The sequence below is a fragment of the Camelus dromedarius genome, chromosome 10, assembly GCF_036321535.1.
Source record: "Camelus dromedarius isolate mCamDro1 chromosome 10, mCamDro1.pat, whole genome shotgun sequence".
Lineage (NCBI taxonomy): Eukaryota > Metazoa > Chordata > Mammalia > Artiodactyla > Camelidae > Camelus > Camelus dromedarius.
In genome coordinates, this window is record NC_087445.1 from 50,302,819 (window position 1) to 50,319,032 (window position 16,214).

Sequence of the window (16,214 nt, forward strand, 5' to 3'; positions counted from 1 at the left end):
GAAATGCAAATCAAAGCTACAATGAGGTATCACCTCACACCAGTTAGAATGGCCATCATTCAAAAGTCCACAAACGATAATTGCTGGACAGGGTGTGGAGAAAAGGGAACCCTCCTACACTGTTGGTGGGAATGTAGTTTGGGGTAGCTGTTACAGAAAACAGTATGGAGATTCCTCAAAAAACTAAAAACAGACTTACCACATGATCCAGCAATCCTACTCCTGGGTATATATCCAGAGGGAACCTTAATTCAAAAAGACCCATGCACCTCAATGTTCACAGTAGCACTATTTACAACAGCCAAGACATGGAAACAACCTAAATGTCCATCGACAGATGACTGGATAAAGAAGTTGTGGTACATTTATACAACGGAATACCACTCAGCCATAAAAAAGAATAAAATAATGCCATTTGCAGCAACATGGATGGACTTGGAGATTGTCATTCTAAGTGAAGTAAGCCAGAAAGAGAAAGAAAAATACCATATGATACCACTTACATGTGGAATCTAAACCAAAAAAAGACAAACCAACTTATTTACAAAACAGAAACAGACTCACAGACATAGAAAACAAACTTTTGGTTACCAGTTGGGGAAGAGGGGTGGGAAGGGATAAATGGGGAGTTGGAGATTTGCAGATACTAACATACATAAAACAGATAAACAAGGTCCTACTGTATAGCACAGGGAACTATAGCACAGATTCAATATCTTGTAGTAACACGGTGAAAAAGAATATGAAAATTAATATATGTATGTTCATGTATGACTGAAACATTATGCTGTGCTCCAGAAATTGACACCTTGTAAATGGACTATACTTCAATAAAAAAATATATATAAATACAAAAAAAAGGAAAGATGAAATCAAGACCTGTTTTTTAAAAAAAGATTAAAAAATTGATAAACCTTTAGCCAGGCTCACCAAGAAGAAAAGAGAGAAGACCCCAATAAACAAAATAAATGAAAGGAGAAATAACCGATACCACAGAGATCAAAAAGCACGAGAATGCTAGGAACAGTTACATGCTGACAAATTGGACAACCTTGAAGAAATGGACAAATTTCTAGAAACACACAGCCTGCCAAAACTGAGTCAAGAAGAAACAGACAAATCACTAGACATGAAACAGAATCTGTTAAAACACAAAACCACCACCAGCACAAAAAACCTCCCTGCAAACAAAAGACCAGGACCTGACTGCTTCACTGGGGAATTAAACAAAATACATAAAGAATTTGTACTTATCCTTCTCAAACTATTCCAAAAATGTGAGGTGGGAATACTCTCAAATTCATCCTGTAAGGCCTCCGTTACCCTGATACCAAAACCAGACAAAGACACTATAAAAAAAATTACAGGCCAATATCCTTGATGAATATAGATGGAAAAATCCTCAAAATATTAGCAAACTGAATCTAACAATACATAAAAGGGATTATACACCATGATCAAGTTTGATTTATTTCAGGGTCACAAGCATAGTTCATTCACACACACACAACAAAAAATGTGATATACCACATTAATGAAAGAATTAAAAAATCACACAATTATCTCAATAGATGCAGAAAAAGCACTGGACACATGTCAATGTCCATTCATGATAAGAACTATCAAAATGAGTACAGAGGGAGTATCAGCATGATAAAGGCCATTCACAACAAACCCACAGCCAACGTAATACTCAACAATGAAACACTGAAAGCCTCCCCACTTAATTCAGGAACAAGGATGCCCACTCTACTTCTATTTAACACAGTATTGGAAGTCCTAGCCATAGCAATCAGATGAGAAAAAGAAATAAAAGGCACCCAGGAGAAGGGAAGAGGTAAAACTGTCACTATTTGCAGATGACATGATGCTCTACATCAAGAGCCCTAAAGTCTCCACACAAAAACTATTAGAATAAATGAATTCAGTAAGGTCACAGGGTACAAGATTAATATAAAAAAGTCTGTTGCATTCCATACACTAATTATAAAATATAAGAGAAAGTAAAACAATCCCATTTAAAAATCACATCAAAAAAATAAAATATCTAGGAATAAACTTAACCAAGGAGGTATAAGACCCATACTCTGAAAATTATAAAAACACTGATGAAGAAAACTGAAGATGATTCAAAGAAATGAACAGATATCTCATGCTCTTGGATTGGAAAAATTAATAAAACGGCCATATTACCCAAAGGAATCTACAGATTTAATGTCATTCCTATCAAAGTACGCTGGACATTTTTCACAGAACTGGAACAAATAATCCTAAAATTTACACGGAGTCAAAAAAGACCCTGAATTGCTTAAGCAATCTTGAAGAGGGGACGGGCAGTGGAAACAAAGGTGGAGGTATCGCTGGCCCTGACTGCAAAGCTGCAGTAATCAAAATAGCATGGTACTTATTCTAAATAGAAAAGCAACAGGATGTTACAGAAATGAGAAACTCACAACTGGAAAGGTGATAACTCATGAATTACAAATAAAATAAACACAAAATTGTAAAAGAAGACATCTAAATCACTGAGAGTGGGAGAGGGAGGCAGGAAAATATAGAATTTTTTTTCTCTCTTTTTAAAATTTTTTGTTCTCAGTAGGATGGGTTTGAGATCATATTACTATCAGTTTAATAAAAACAGTTATAGTAATGGGCTAATAGACTTACAAAAAAGGGTAACCACAAGCCAAAAACTTACAAGGGAGTCACAAAAACTAAATAAAATCCATGATAACACAAAGGACAATTACCAAACCACAAAAGGAAGAAGAAAGGAACAAAGAGGAAATACCAAATCAACTGCAAAGATAAGTTCAAAATGGCAATAAACACACATCTATCATTAATTCCTGTAAACGTTAATGGACTAAATGCTCCAGTCAAAAGACACAGAGTGGCAGACTGGATAATAAAGCAAGAACCTTCAATATGCTGCATACAAGAGACCCGCTTTAGGAAGAAGGACACATATAGATTGAGAGTGAAAGGATGGAAAAGGATATTCCATGCAAATGGAAAAGCCAAAAAAACAGGTGTAGCAGTACTGATTTCAGATAAAACAGACTTTAAAACAAAGGCCATAAAGAAAGATAAAGAAGGACGTTTTATAATGATTAAAGGAGTAATACAAGATGAGGATATTACACTTGTTAATATATATGCACCCAATATAGGAGCATCTAAGTACATAAAACAATTACTAACAGAGATAAAAGGGGATATTGATGGAAATACAATCATAGTTGGAGGTTTTAACACCGCATTAACATCACTAGACAGATCTTCCAGACAGAAAATAAACAAGGCAACAGAGAAATTAAATAATACAACAGAAAAATTAGATTTGGTGGATATTTTCAGAGCATTACACCCCCCAAAAATAGGATACACATTCTTTTCAAGTGCACATGGAACATTTTCTAGGATTGATCTTGTACTTGGGCACAAAAGAAACCTCAACAATTTTAAGAAGATAGAAATTATCTCAGGCATCTTTACTGACCACAATGCCATGAAACTAGAAATCAACAGAGAGAAACAAAGGAGAAAAAAAGGAAAGCATGGAGATTAAACAATACACTATTAAAAAACCAATGGGTCAATGAGGAAATCAAAGCTGAAATTAAAAAATACCTTGAGACAAATGACAATGAAAGCACAACCACTCAAAATCTATGGGACACAGCAAAGGCAGTGCTAAGAGGGAAGTTTATAGCGATACAGGCCTTCCTCAAAAAAGAACAATCTCAAATAAACAATTTAACCCACCAGCTGAATGAACTAGAAAAAGAAGAACCAAAAACCCCAAAAGGCAGCAGAAGGAAGGAAATTATAAAGATTATGACGGAATAAATAAAATACAGGTTAAAAAGACCACAGAAAAAAATCAATCAAACCAAAAGCTTTTTTTTTGAAAAAGTAAATAAAATCGACAAACCTCTGGTCAAACTCACAAAGAAGAAAAAAGAGAGAGCACAAATTAGCAAAATAAGAAAGGAAAATGGAGAAATTACAACAAATAAAATAGAAATACAGAATATCATACAAGAATATTATGAAAAGCTATATGGAACCAAACTGGATAACCTAGAGGAGATGGACAAGTTTCTGGAAACATACAGTCCACCAAGACTGAATCAAGAAGAAACTGACCATTTGAACAAACCAATCACTAGAAATGAAATTGAAATAGCAATAAAAAACCTCCCTACAAATAAAAGTCCAGGACTGGACAGCTTCAAAAACTCAAAAGCTTCCCACTAAAATCTGGGACAAGGATGCCCACTACCACCACTCCTATTCAACATAGTCTTGGAAGTCCTAGCCACAACAATCAGGCAAGAGAGAGAAATAAAAGGGATCCAAATTGGAAAAGAAGAGGTAAAAGTGTCACTATATGCTGATGACATGTTACTATATATAGAAAACCCTAAAAGGTCCACACAAAAACTACTAGAGCTGATCGAAGGATTCAGCAAAGTAGCAGGTTACAAGATTAACGTTCAAAAATCAGTTGCATTTCTTTACACTAACAATGAATCAACAGAAAAAGAAAGAAACAATCCCCTTTAAAATAACACCCAAAGTAATAAAATACCTAGGAATAAACCTAACCAAGGAGGTGAAAGAATTATACACAGAAAACTATAAACCATTGATGTAGGAAATTAAAGACTTTAAAAAATGGAAAGATATGCCATGCTCTTGGATTGGAAGAATCAATATTGTTAAAATGGTCACACTGCCCAAGGCAATCTACAGACTTAATGCAATCCCTACCAAATTACCCAGGACATATTTCACAGAACTAGAACAAATCATAATAAAATTTCTATGGAACCATCAAAGACCTAGAATTGCCAAAGCATTATTGAAGAAAAAGAAAGAGGCTGGAGGAATAACTCTCCCAGACTTCAGGCAATCCTATAGAGCTACAGTCATCAAGACAGCATGCTATTGGTACAAAAACAGACATACAGACCAATGGAACAGAATAGAGAGCCCAGAAATGAACCCACAAACTTTTGGTCAACTAATCTTCGACAAAGGAGCCAAGAATATACAATGGAGTAACGACAGTCTCTTCAGCAAATGGTGCTGGGAAAACTGGACAGCAGCATGTAAAGCAATGAAGCTAGAACACTCCCTTACACTATTCACAAAAATAAACTCAGAATGGATCAAAGACTTAAACATAAGACAAGATACAATAAACCTCCTAGAAGAAAATAAAGGCAAAACATTATCTACCATGCATCTCAAAAATGTTCTCCTAGAACAGTCTACTCAAGCAATAGAAATAAAAGCAAGAATAAACAAATGGGACCTAATGAAATTTACAAGCTTCTGCACAGCAAAGGCAACCATAAGTAAAACAAAAAGACAACCTACGGAATGGGAGAAAATTTTTGCAAATGAAACCGACAAAGGCTTGATCTCCAGAATATATAAGCAGCTCATACGACTTAAGAAAGAAACAAACAACCCAATCCAAAAATGGGCAGAAGACCTAAACAAGCAATTCTCCAAGGAAGACATACAAATGATCAATAGGCACATGAAAAAATGCTCAGTATCACTAATTATCAGAGAAATGCAAATCAAAACTACAATGAGGTATCACCTCACACCAGTCAGAACGGCCATCATTCAAAAATCCACAAATGACAAATGCTGGAGAGGGTGTGGAGAAAAGGGAACCCTCCTACACTGCTGGTGGGAATGCAGTTTGGTGCAGCCACTGTGGAAAACAGTATGGAGATTCCTCAAAGGACTAAGAATAGACTTACCATATGACTCAGGAATCCCACTCCTGGGCGTATATCCAGAAGGAACCCTACTTCAAAAAGACACCTGCACCCCAATGTTCATAGCAGCACTATTTACAATAGCCAAGACATGGAAACAGCCTAAATGTCCATCAACAGATGACTGGATAAAGAAGAGGTAGTATATTTATACAGTGGAATACTATTCAGCCATAAAAACGGACAACGTAACGCCATTTGTGGCAACATGGATGCTCCTGGAGAATGTCATTCTAAGTGAAGTAAGCCAGAAAGAGAAAGAAAAATACCATATGAGATCGCTCATATGTGGAATCTAAAAAAAAACAAAGCATAAATACAAAACAGAAATAGACTCACAGACATAGAATACAAACTTGTGATTGCCAAGGGGGGAAGGGGTGGGAAGGGATAGACTGAGATTTCAAAATTGTAGAATAGATAAACAAGATTATACTGTATAGCACAGGGAAATATATACAAGATCTTATGGTAGCTCAGAAAAAAAACGTGACAATGAATATATATATGTTCATGTATAACTGAAAAATTGTGCTCTACACTGTAATTTGACACAACATTGTAAGATGATTATAAATCAATAAAAAATGTTAAAAAATAATAGCATGGTACTGACACAAAAACAGACAAAGACAAATGAAACAGAATAGAGAGACCATAAACAAACTCACACATCTACAGTCAAAGACAAAGGAGGCAAGAATATACAATGGACAAAAGACAATCTCTTCAACCAGTCAGGCTGGGAAAACTGCATAGCCACATGCAAAACAATGAAATTAGAACATTCTTTTACACCACATAGGAAAATAAACACAAAATGGTCTAGAAGAGAATATCAGCAGGACATTCTAACATAAATTGTAGCGATACTTTCTTGGATCAGTCTAAGGCAAAAGAAAGAAAAGCAAAACCAAACAAATGGGACCTGATCAACAATGCTTTCTGCACAACAAAGGAAACTATCAATAAAATAAAAAGACAACCTACAGAACAGGAAAAAATATTTGCAAATGATGCAACTGACAAGGGTTAATATCCAAAAATATACAAACAGTTCGTACAACTCAGTATCAAAATAAATAAATAAAACCAATCCAATCAAGAAACGGGTGAAAATTTGTAGCCATTTTCCCAAAGACATACAGATGGCTAACAGGCACATGAAAAGATGCTCAACATTACTAATTCGAGAAATGCAAATCAAAATCACAATAAGGTATCACCTCACACTTGTCAGAATGGCCATTACCAAAAAGTCTACAAATAAATGTTGGAGAGGCTATGTAGGAGAGAATTCGGTCCCTGCCACTAAAAATTCTGAAGGCAATTTCGACAAGTTGAGACATCCACATTCCTGATACCCCTTCCACCTTTGGCACTTTCCTCTGTGTATCAGGGGTACTGTAAAGTCATGTGCAACTGCATATGCCTATATGCTCTAAAGACCCTTTCTAGAAATTCTGAGGGATTTTCATTTGGTTTCTTTTACCTCCTGTTCTTTATTAAGGCTTCTTTGTGCTGGCACACTTCTTCACAATCCTGCTAGAATGAGACCTGGATAGTGTTCAAGGTTTGGCCTCTCCCACCATTACATCCCAATTAGGACCCACTGTTGGTCCAGCTACACTTATGGCATCCTGTACCGGGCTGTCAGGGTTTCTGTATGAAGCCCATCTGCCTCCTCCCTGGCTTTATCCAGCACCATCTGACAGTCTTGTGAAGTGAGGAAGGGAGGGTATTTAGTAAATTTTGAACATCTGCCCAGGTCAGTTTATGGGTCACAAAAAATTAGATGAAAAAAGATTTTCCATTCTCTTTGGGTCATCTCTGTAAGTTGGCATATTGTTCTTCCAATTAAGTAAATCCGAAGTTGAAAAGGGGAGTGGGCCCAGATCATCAGCTGCTCAATTTCAGCAGTCACACCACCCAGCTGGGCACTTGCCTTAAGTAATACTGTCCCACCTGAGTTTGGGTAGCTTCCTGGCCGGTATGAGAGGGGGAGACCACCTCTATCTCCTATTTCTAGTCCCTCAGAGACTGGCGGCGGGTGGGGTTGGGGGAAGGGTTTGGCGACGAGCCTGAGGCTGTGGCTCAGGTGTTGGCTGTGGGGGTGGGGGAGGAGCAGTCAGTGTTTGACTGAATTAACAGCAAGGCCTCCTTCCTTCCAAGTGAAGTTTCTTTGCTGTCCTTCCTGTTGGGTCATAATCTTACATCCTATTTGCACAGGTGTATTCTGACACAATAGAAGACTGTACAAAAGGTATTTCATCCCATTTACAAAATAAATCTAGTTGCAAAATTGTATTGTAATAAAGGATCCATTTTCAGGCCATTTTGCTCCTGAGTCTAAAGGCCATGCAGTGTTACAAAAAATACCATCTTTTTCTTGCTTTTCCATGGATTCATAACTGAAAGTTACCCAGTTTCAGACAATGTAGCCTAGAGGGCTGCAAAGAGGAACATTTCCCATTTGGTTTGCTTCCAGGTGATTGCGGCAACAAAATCTCCCTACAGGTCCTCTCTACCTGGTGCTCCTTGGGCCCCAAGAAGCTCAATCCCCAGTTAACCAGTTCTTAACAATTTAGACAACCAGACGTAGACAGACATGGCAAACAAGACCAGAACAAACAAGACCCCAAAACAAAGTCCCCGGCCTCTAACCCAGGTACCATGCACCTCCACGGTTGTGACCTTTTATATTGCTTGCCCAAGTTCCGCCAGGTGGACCTCCAACCCACGACCCAGTCAGGACTGCGTTTCTTTAACGAGGTTAATCACCCAAAAGACATCTTCCAAACCCAATCCCCCAGTTTTTTTTTGGGGGGGGGGTGCTGCAAAATGACACTACGTGTCAAAGTATGGTGACACCTCGCTGGGGAAATCCAGGGGACGGTCCCCGGAGCAAACAGACCAAGGAGCTGCTTGGACTCGTGCCTAAGCTCTCAGGACCCGCAAGGGGCCCACGAACCACGGGCACAAGCCGCTCTGGACTTACCTCCTGGCTGGCTCGTCTTGCTGGACGCACACCCACTCAAACCGCGGAGACGCCGAGGCTTGCAGCAAAGAAAGGGTTTATTCGCAAGGCAGCCAAGCGAGGAGATGGTAGGACAAAACTCAAATCTGCCTCCCCCAAGGCAAGGGGCTGGAGTACTTGTGGGATAACCAAGAAAGCAGCAGGGCGGTGTGAGGTGTGGGAGCAGTAATGCCTTTCTGCGCAGGCGTAACAAGGCTACAGGCCCCGGCACGTTTGAACACGTCACACTTGCGCATGCCCCGTTGAAGGGGCGGTAGTTCAATCTTAACTGGCTTAGCTTGAATTAGATGCAGCTGACTCCAAGTTTCTAGACAACAACTCAGGCAAATATCTTATTGTTTGGGCTACAGGCCGCTTGGAGAACATGCAAGTCTTAAAACGACCTTGATTAGTGAAGGCAGGTGAAATGGATTGAACTTAAACGGTTTCAGGCATCTGCATTTACTCACTGAATCTGGCAACCCTGATTTAAGTAAAATGAAAACATCCACACAAAGAACAGTAGGCGAGTGCTCATAGCAGCATTGTTCATCACAGCCAAAAATGGAAGAAATCAAAATATCCACCAGCTGGTAAACTGAGTTTTTAAAAAAATGTTGTATTTATTCAGTGGCTTACTATTCAGCAATCAAAGGGGATAGGCCACTGGTACATGATGCCAACATGGATGGACCTCAAACCCATCGTGCTAAGTGAAGTAAGCACGCCAAAAGACTGCAGACACCACCAGGGAACTTTTTGCAATGATGGAGATGTTTTAAAGCTGAACTTTGGTGATGAATACACTAATCTATAAATTCAATAAAAATAATTAATTATACACACATAATGGGTGATTTATAGAGTGTATAAATTATATCTCAATAAATCTGTTTGAAAAAACGATCTTCTGCCACACTTTCAATCCGGCATTCTTTCTGCGCTGGTTCTGCTGAATCACCCAATATTCCCAGCATGCCCTGCTTCTTACCACTTCGCTCAGGCTCTGCTTGCTACCGGGACAATATTTTCCCTGCCCTCTGCCTTGCTAACTGAATCATCCCCAAAGCCCAGCTCAAAAGTCGTTTCCTCCACATTCACTCACACTGCCTGTTGGTAGATCACTGATCCCCGGCAGTATTTCCAAGTCACTGGGCTCAACTTCTAACTTCACTTCATTCCTGGTTTAACCCCGTGGAGATTCAGAGGACCCCTTCCCTCTTCACCTTCAAGGAAGCAGATAGTTTTCACATCTTTCCCTTTCCAAGGACCTATTATCAGAACTCACATAATAGGTTCCAGGATGATTTGGATGCTAAGTCCACTGGGACCCTGGGCTTCTCCGGGAGCGTGGCCTGAGTTTGGTGCGCCCTGTCAGAAGCACAACCCCACTTCTTCAGGGAGTCCTCTTTGTGTCTCCTCCACACTCTGTGTAGGAAGACATGTCAGGTCACACACATTACACAGACCCTTCCAACTTCTTGTATAAATGTTATGTCCTGGAGTGGTTCCCAGGGCTCTCTCTGCCCACTAGATATGAATACCTCAAGAATGAGGACCATGGCTCATCCATTTTGGTGAACCTCTTGCCTAGTCCAGAGCACAGCAGAGCAGAGCAAACTCTTCTCGAAACAGAAGAGTTTGTTGAATGAATAAACATCTAGTTAAAGGAATCCTTAAAGAACATAACTGATCAGACAGAAGCCGGCTATGGAGATGGCTATTTCCTTTGTAGGAGCAAAGTCCTTCGCCCTGGGGATCCCGCAGTAGAGGGTCTGTCAGCTTTTTATAAAGGCATTCCAGCCCCCAGGTCCCTCAGGTCTTCTTAGAGAAGACCTTTTTCTTTGTCCTTACCCACCACCCCACCAATCTCTGGAGAGCTTCCCCCTTGCTATTCTGTTTACTTATTCCATGAACCTTTCCCATTGTCCTTTCTTTGTATTCTTTGTATTCTTCTCATACTTGATGTCATTAAAAAAAAAAAAGGGCTCTCCTTAGAACCCAGCACCTTTTAGTAAGATGGAAGTTGGCGCCTTTTGATTTAAATTATTTAAAGTGAAAGAATATTTTTGCATGCTCAATAAATATTTAAAACAAATTCTGTGTCTGTTATTCATCTTCTATTTCTTTTCTTGTCCTGTCCTTCCAAATTAAAAAGCAACCAGAATTCTTATTGACAACATCCCCAACCTCAGCCCAGCTTATGAGTTTAGTGAACCAGATGATTTTGGAAGTCTTTCCAGCTCTAATATTTTGTGATTCTAATACAGGTTTTATTTTGTTTCTTTCTTAAGCCAGTAAGTGAATGAAGTCTGCTTTGATCTTATTGCGGTGTTAATATTTTCAACCTTTACTTCAAAAAGGTACAGGAGTTTGATTTGTTAGGCTGCAGGGCCTGGGTTTTTAAGGAATGTGTCCTAAGCATCGGTAAGCATGGTTCGGAAATCCAGCGCTGGCTTAAACACAGGTTGGGTTTGGCAGGATGCCTCACCAGGTATATAGTTTGGTTCCTCTTGGACTTCTTGGTGCCTCGGCTATGCTTGAGTCATTCTGTAAGTCAGATCTGTGACTCAGGGTGTAGGGACTTGCACGGTCTGTGACATATAAAGACACCCGATGAGTACGTGCTGGACAGCTGCATGCTGGGGCCATGGGCTCCAGCAACTCTCAGACACACAGACAGCCCTTCTGCCACTTCCAGGATAGAGGCTTCCACTGCCTCTCCAGTGACCGGGGTGCATCCCTTATTTCAGGGGACAATGTAAGTTATTTTTAGAAAGTAATACTTATTAAAAGGTCTCCCTAGTACCCTATCACTCCTTCTCATTGGCCCCACACACCAGGCCTTTGCCCCAGTACAGCCATGTCAGAAATTGAGAGCATGTCCCTTGGGTTGGCTCTTTCCCAGGGTGAACAAACTCCATGTCTTAAACTGTTGTCCAAGCTTTCCCAAGCATCTCTCTGTATGATCCAGAGTTCTTAACTTATATTGCTACTAATCCAGGCTCCCGGAGAAGATAAAGTAGATTTCAGGTCTGTGCAAGTCTCAAAAGGTACTATTACTTATAAAACAAAACAAAACAAAAAGCATTCCAATTTAGTCTACTCTCCAAGAAGTCCTCAGTAGATGGCAGTGTTGATCTTTCATTGCTTTTTGGTCTATGGGGTGTTTTGTTGTTGTTTTGTTTTGTTTTTATAAGATTTAGAGCAGCTGAGGTTTCTCTCTAGCTTTAGATTATGGGTTCCATAAAACGTAGTCCTTTTTCCTCAGCCAGTTGTTTTTGTTCAGGGCCTCACCAAAAACCGTAAGTCTCCTGGGCATACATATGGGGGGTCATACTCTTTCTATTATTCTACAACTTACGTTTGCTTCTTCACATTGTGTGTGTTCCTCTCCATCAGTACATTAGATCTTCATTCTTCCCACTTGCACAGTTTATAACATTTACATTCTGTTCCGGAACTATACAGGCAAGTCTTCTAAGGCTTGAACTTCTGAATACTTAAACCCAATAAAAATAGCATGTTACCATATTGTGGTTATGTAAATATTAATCACTGCAGAACAAAATGTGATCAAATCTATAAAGAAAGAAAGAAAATCACTTGTACTTAACACTTAACTACACAATTGTCAAGGTTCAAAGCTGTCTTTTACTTTCATTTTTATTTTCCTCACTTTTACTGAGCTATCAATATTTTTATTAGTTTGTTTGAATCTCATGTTTCCTGAAATCTCATTCTTCTACCCCTTTTTCTTTATTCAAGTCCCTCCCTGAGTAATTTGTAAATCTGAATACATCTGTTACAAGCTTTCCTTGCAGAAATGAAAATATCTTCTCCCCACTGATTGCTGGTTTGGCCTGGAGTGTAATTTAGTCTCAAATTCACATTCCCTTGGAAATTTAAGGCCATGGTTTAAAAGTGTTTCTGATGGGAAGTCTGATGTTAGATTCTTATTCCTTTGTAGCTGACCTCTTTTTTTTTCCCCCTTTCTGGAAGCTTTTAAGACTATATCATTGCCCTTGGGAGTTCTGACATTTCTACGAGTGTCTGGAGTGGACCTTGTTTTTATTCGTCCTGCTTCATACCTGGTGGGCTCTTCCAATCTGAAGATTTGTGTCTTCCCTAGCTCAGAAAAATGTTCTATTATGTTTTTGATCCACCCCAACACCCTCTCCTTTTATTTTGGTTCTTTCTCAAACTCCTGTTGAATGAATGGATGTGACCTCCTGGATCTTTCCTCTGTCTCTGGACTTCTCTTTCACTTTTCACTGCTTTGTGTTTTCCTCGTGCTCGAAGAGATTTCATGGACTTCCAGATAACTGGTCTAGGTTTTAGTCTCGACCACTCTTTTACTCCTGTTTGTTGGTTTTTTTTTTTTAAATGTTGACAATCATTTTAAATTTCCAGAAATAATTCCTTATTCTATGGCTCCTTGTGTTCGAGATTTAGCATTCTTTCAAATCTCTCCAAAGTCAGCAATTTCTTCTTGAATGTTTCCTACTGTGTCTTTTTTTTTTTTTTTTTTGAGATAGCTCCCATTTATTCATCTCTGTTTAGCTCTTTCATGCTCTTGGTTTTCCTGAAATGTCTGGTGGCCCATGGCTGTTCATCTACTTTCATACATGAAAGACTAGGCTCATCTGTCTAGGTAGCTGGTCGGGCCCATTTCCCAGGAGGCCTCTCCCTTGAAGGGAGGGCTGGCTACGGGCTCGTCAGCGGTCGGACCGTGTCATCAGCAGGCTTTGCCTCTCCGTTGCAACCTGGGGCTGCCCAGCCTTGCCAATGTCCAGAGAAGTTTAAAGAATGCACTGGAACACTTTACTGTGTTTTCCTCTTGGGCAGAGAAACACCCTCCTACCCCTGACATATGTGTCTGTTGTGGATGTCTGGAGTGATTCTAAGCTCTATTCTGCTTCTCTCTTGAGTTCCGACACCCACATTAGGATCTCTTCCTGGATAGATCACCCACATTTTTTTGGAGGATAAATCTTGGATCCTAGGGACTCAAGAGACAAAATTTCTATTACTAGTTGCTTTTTATGGGTTGAAGGTATGTTGGGAGGGGGAGCGGGGAGGAGAAAAGTCAGGGCCCAAACAGGCTAAGGGACAGTGTATGGGGTTCTCCGCTCAATTCTTCTGATGATGCCCTGTGTTTCTGTTTTCTAGTTCTCAGCTCTGAGTTTGAAGCTTCTGTGGAATGCCCTTGAGAAGGAAGTTCTTGGTCCTGGTGTTTGGGGTATGGTTTGCCTTTGCGCCTTCTCAGTCAATCGATCTCACCTGCTTTCCAGCTTCCTACATTTTCTCAGACTCTCTGATCTGCTGGCATGCTCTCTTATTTTCTGGCACTGATGTGACTTAATTCTTTAAAAAATACCTTAGATGGGCCCATGGTATGGTGGAGACGTAGATGTATGTGCTCAGTTTGTAACTTTTAATATAATAAGGTTTCTAAAGGATGCATGGAAATTAAAAAAAATTTTTTTTAATATAATAAGGTTTTCAAACTTGAAACTTATTCTTAATTTATGAGGTTCCAAAGGTATAAGACAGATACATAAAGTAAAAAAATCCCTTTTATCCTGTTCTAGGTAAAGACTACTAACTGTCCCCTTATACCTAGTCTCCTCTTCTTTCTTTAGAAATAAAGCTCCAAGTTTTAGCTGGGCTCATGACTTCTCAGCTAAGGAGGACACTTCCCGGGTGTGGCCAAGTGACTGAGTTCTAGTCAACGGCAGGTGAGCAGAAGCAGCTGCTCAAGCTCCCCGTGGCTCCTCGAAATGGCCTGGATGTGCCTTCTGCTTCCTTGATGTCCCCTTTCCTACTGGCTGGAATGCAGACACGGTGGGAGGCAGCTTTGTCCAGACAGAGGAGGAAAGCAGAGTAGCAGAAAGCAACGAGCCTCGGGAGTCCCTGACCCTTTCTTCCCGCTCTCCCAGCCCTGGTTTGTGAGAGAAATGAAATGCCTTCTTGTTTTAGCTTTGGATTCTGGGGTCACGTCTTACAGCAGCCAATCCTATCTCCTGAGACGGTCCCGAGGCTACTCAGATCTCCTCCCCAGAGGCAACCAATGGGGACATGTTGCCAGGTTCTTCCAGGGATATTTCATGCCTAGACCAACACGGACATGCACGCACAAGTGCATGCATGTGCACATACACACACCTCCGTACGTACATGTAGCCCCCTCCATGTTTACATAAATGGTGCTGTACCAAACAGCTGTAGTTTAAAGAAGAGGCCAAGCTCCATTTCAGAAGGGGGACTACTGCTGACAGCCCTCACTCAGCTTCTCCTCTTCTATGCTGACAAATTGGGTTCTACCTCCAAACATGCCCACCACCCCCCTAGTGAAACCAAAACTCAACTCACTCCGCTCTGAGATGGTTTCTTGCAAGCATGTCCCTCAGAAACCTCATTACTCCTCCCCCACCTAAAAAAGAGAGACTTATTGAAGTGTTGTGACCACACAGAATCATCTCCTTGTGAGGAATTCCAGTAAATCCATTTTTCCCGAGCTGTACCTTTCCAGGTCTTTGCATGACAAGAGTTGGTGCTCCAGTGGCTGCCCAGTGGGCTCAGCAGTTATCCCAGCCCTGGTGCTGCCTGAGGAAGCTCTGAGTGCAGACATCGCAGCTGGAGAATGCACCTAATTACTGAACGCTCCTTGAATGGTCTCTCTGCTCTCTGCCCATTTTCCCCTCCCTCACTGCCAGTCCCTATGCTGGATTTCAGTGCCCTGAATTGATCTTGTGAAGGAAAGCACTGGAGATTGGACAGCATCTCTGCGGGACTTTCTACCCTTTCTAAAAAGAAGGGAGAAGCCAGGAATCCACCTGGGTGGGAGGAGGGAGGGAAAAGGTGTGTATATTGGGGGTGGGGTGAATGGGATCAGTCTCAGAGCACCTTGGGGATGGACATTCTTGTGGAATAAATATCTTTTAAAAACAGAACTACATGTGATCCAGCAATCCCACTTCTGGGTCTATATCCTAAGGAAATGAAAACAGGATTTCAAAGAGATACCTGTACTCCCATATTTATAGCAGTGTTATTCACCAATAGCCAAGATAAGGAAACAACCCAAGTGTCCATCAGAGGATGAATGGATAAAGATGATGTGATATTTATATACACACACACACACAACGGAGTACTATTTAGCCATGAGAAGGAAGAAAATCCTGCCATTTGCAACAACTTTGCAACGGACGAACATTGAGAGCATTATGCTAAATGAAAGTAGTCAGACAGAAAGAGACGAATTCTGTATATGTATTTCACACGTGTATCATGCATATGTGGAATCTAAAAAAGCCAGATTCATAGAAACACAGTAGAATAGTTGTTATCAGGAGCTGGGAGGTGGGGGAAACGGGGAGATGCTG

The 16,214-nt window shown here is 40.4% G+C and overlaps 1 protein-coding gene across 4 annotated transcripts in view; it reads right to left on the reverse strand.

The window, feature by feature from the left end:
* ALG2 (ALG2 alpha-1,3/1,6-mannosyltransferase) overlaps window positions 1-16,214 on the reverse strand; it is a 582,719-nt gene that overhangs the window by 46,404 nt on the left and 520,101 nt on the right. Inside the window, exons 4-6 of one of the 4 annotated variants that reach the window (XM_064490353.1) lie at window positions 15,199-15,259; window positions 12,188-12,325; window positions 11,135-11,417 (exon numbers count right to left, since the gene is read on the reverse strand). The exons of 2 other annotated variants lie outside the window; for them this stretch is intronic. The gene's annotated coding sequence lies outside the window, so the exon portion shown is untranslated. Of the gene's footprint in view, window positions 1-11,134; window positions 11,418-11,853; window positions 12,326-15,198; window positions 15,260-16,214 lie in introns of those variants that run through there. One more of the 4 variants, XM_064490351.1, reaches the window with a different exon arrangement.